This window comes from Cynara cardunculus (assembly GCF_001531365.2).
Source record: "Cynara cardunculus var. scolymus isolate 2C chromosome LG 8, CcrdV1, whole genome shotgun sequence".
NCBI lineage: Eukaryota > Viridiplantae > Streptophyta > Magnoliopsida > Asterales > Asteraceae > Cynara > Cynara cardunculus.
In genome coordinates, this window is record NC_037535.1 from 18,683,078 (window position 1) to 18,687,065 (window position 3,988).

Genomic DNA, 3,988 nt, shown 5'->3' on the forward strand with positions numbered 1-3,988 from the left:
GCATGCTAGTACATATATTATCTTCTTACATGCTATTGCTATAATTTGTAAGTAGACCTATTCTCTTTCTACCATTTATATGACGTGTTTAACTGTCAAAGTGTCTAGTTTGGGAGAAAAACATGAGTCTCCTTAAGATAAGAAATCAATGCATCTTCAGCTTTATATCACTTGTTTTACTTAAAACCTTTCATCTCACACTCGTATTTACTTTTCCAGAACAAACTAATTTTGTCTTTAAAATCAATGGATTCTAATGGTCGAGCTTGGATACTAAGTAGAAATCACATAAGCCGAAAGTACACTCTCGGGTTAAACGATCTTTTAACTACTGCTAGACATCACTTGGGTTCAGATGGAAGGGAGTTATGTCCTTGTACTTAATGTGAAAATACATGGCTACAACGACTACCTACGATTTGAGATCATATTCTACGATTTGGTATGTTTGAAACGTACCAAAGGTAGATCCATCATGGTGAATCTCTTACTGACAAAGAAGCTTACCACTTTGAAGTTTCGTCGAATAATGACAAAGATGATCATACATTGAGGGATGATATTGTGGTTGAAGAAGGATGCATGTTTTTTAACGTGGACCATTCAATTGAAAATGACATTGAAGATGAATCAGATGTTAATCATGGTCGTTTTGAAAAGTTGATTGAACAACTCATCAAGGAACTGTATCCATGATAAGGGAATCTGACATTGCTGCAACATATAGTTAAGTTGATGCACATCAAAGTGTTGAACAAGTGATCTTATAAATCAGTAAACATGTTGTTAAGTATTCTCCCATCCGACCATAATCCTTCGACATCATACTATGAGATGAAAAAAAAAACGTTGGTGGAGATTGGTTTGGGATATTATAATATTGATGTTTGTAATTACGATTGTGCTTTGTTTTATGGAGAACATTCTAACCTACTTGCATGTCCTGTGTGTAATCATCCTCAATACAAGAGGAACAAGGTTCCTTCTAAGAGAATGAGATATTTCCCAATAACACCTAGACTTCAACGACTTTATAGTTCATGTGATACTTTTGAAGATATGCGATTGCATGTCGAAAAACGAAAGGCAAAAGAAGGAGTGTAACGTCATCCGACTGATGGTGAGGCTTGGAAGGACTTTGATTTGACTTATCCTGCATTTGCAATAGATTCAATGAATGTCAGGTAAGGTTTGCCATCAGATGGATTCAACCCCTTTGGAAATATAAGTGCATCATATAGCACTTGACCTGTAATGGTAAAAGCATCGAATCAACCTCGAAAAATGATGCATCAAACCAATTATATGATGTGTTTGCTGATTCCTGGTCCAAAATCCTGGGGTAGAGATTGACACTTCATATGTCCATGAATTGACGAGTTAAAGACTCTGTGGGTTGGAGTAACTATATATGATGCCACTAGTGGAGGTATGTTCATTCTTAAAACTGTTGTATTATGAACGACATCAGACTTCCCTACTACTCCACAAAAGGACATTTGGCATGCCCCGAATGTTTAGAAAACACACATTTTCGTAGTATCAAAAGCAAAAAGTGATATATGGGGTCGAGAAAGTGGCTACCTTCTAGTCATCGATGGAGAAAAAGTAAAGAATTTGATGGTTTCGTTGAATATGATGAACCAAGTAAGATGGAATCTGGTGATGAGATCATTCAGTTACTAGACCAGTTACCTTCAATGACTCCAGGGAAAGCACCAAACAATTCTGGTACAAAAAGAAAATTTCATGAGTTGCGTCCTTTGCGTAATTGGTCAACTCATAGTATTTTCTTTAAATTAGAATATTAGTCGAAGTTAAAGTTGTGACACAACTTGAATTTTATGTGCAATGAATCGTCAAACTTTGCTTTTCTCAAAGCAATATTACGTTGTTTTGGGACTTCACAATTGAAGTTTTTTACAACTCAGTATAATGCTTTGCAATGGTACGATCTCGACAATTGTCATGAAGATATGAAATCGTATCTAGAGTATATTTTCCATCTTATAAAAACCGATCATATTTACATTGTAGTCTCCCATAGCACTATTACCAACTGTAGTGTATTGTTTACAATGGTAGTGAGTGTATAGACACATTGAGACAAAACTTTAGCAATGATTTAGAGCAACTACAATCAAGGACTTGTATCGAGGATGATTACACACAAGACATGCAACATGTTCTCCATAAAACAAAGCATAATCGTAATTACAAACATCAATATTATGATATCCCAACCCAATCTCCATCAATATTTTTTCATCTCATAGTATAGTGTCAGAAGATTATGGCCCGATAAGAGAGTACTCTATTCAAATTGTAACAACATATTTATTGAATTATCAGACCACTTGTTCAACACTTTGATCTACATCAATTTTAGTATATGTTGTAGTAATGTCAGATTCCCTAATTCTGGATACAGTTCCTTGTTGAGTTGCTTAATCAACTTATCAAAACGACCATGAGTAACATTTGACTCATCTTCAATGTCATTTTCAGTTGAACGCTCCACGTTAAAAAACATGCATCCTTCTTCATCCACAATAGCATCCCTTAATGTATGGTCATCTTCGTCATGATTTGACGGATCTTCAAAGTGGTAAACTTCTTCTTTGGTAAGAGATTCACCATGATGGATCTACCTTTGGTATGTTTCAAGCATACCATATCGTATAATATGATCTCAATCGTAGGGAGTAGCCATGTATTTTCACATCGAGTACAAGGACATAACATGCTTCCATCTGAACCCAAGTGATGTCTAGCAGTAGCTAAAAAAATCGTTCAACCCGAGAGTGTACTCTCGACTTATGCGATTTCTACTTAGTAATCAAGCTCGACCATTAGAATCCACTGATTTTAGAGGCAAAATTAGTTCGTTCTGGAAAAATTACATACTAGTGTCAGATGAAATGTTACAAGTAAAATGAAATGGACGAGTGATACAAAGCTCAAGATGCATTGATTAATTATCTTTTAGAGATGATTTTTATATAATAAGCATCTCTAAAAGGTTTATGGATGATTTTCATAGTGTATTATTTGGTTTGAAATCATTCTTTGAAAGTTATCGTACCTTCTGTTACATTTTTCACTTTTTTCATACAGTTCTTCCCCTGAAGGTCACGTTTAGATACATTTTCAAATCCTTCTTTACTACAATTTTTTCTCTCTCTAAAACCTCTTTCATGGTAAAAAATGGTGTATTTTATGATACATCATACAATAAAAGTTGATGCAACTTTCATCAAGTAACAGAAGTGTTTCTTTTCTAGATTTCCCAAAATATATATATATGAAACACAATAAATTAAATACATGCTTTACATGAGATTATTTAGGAATACACATTGAATGCTGAAATTACGCACCGAATTTCTGGTAGTAGATTCATAATCAAAGAAGTGTATGTGAGTGTTGCAGAAGAAATGAAACAAAAGATACGGTAGAACTAGGACAATTATTGTATGAGGTCCACCCAGTGCTAGATGCAGATGCGCATAATAAATCGATATGAACATTATGAGCTGTCCCGTAATAAAACCAGTTGTTACTCTATTTTAAACATCAAATGAATATTTTAAATATATAATTGTCATATATTCTTTGACAGTATCAACACAAATTATATCAACTATCCACATGAATTTTGGGTCAAAATTGAAGTGTAGATATTGTTGCTTAACTTTATGGTCTCCAACTATTAGAGGATGAAATAGCAACATGTTTACATCAAACTATTAATTCTTCCTTTCTTTTTTCACACTTCATGATTATAATCACTAACATGAAGCATTTGTGTTTGCCATTTTTATGATTTTTGACCTAATCTTTTTGTCTATATAATTAACTACATTTACCCCTTGTTTTATATATATGTAATTAATGTTTTGTTCAATTATGATTCCAACTTCCTTTTTTTATTCCAAAAAGTGTATCAAAATGGACCACATTTTATCTTGGTTTTTATTTTAGAAAT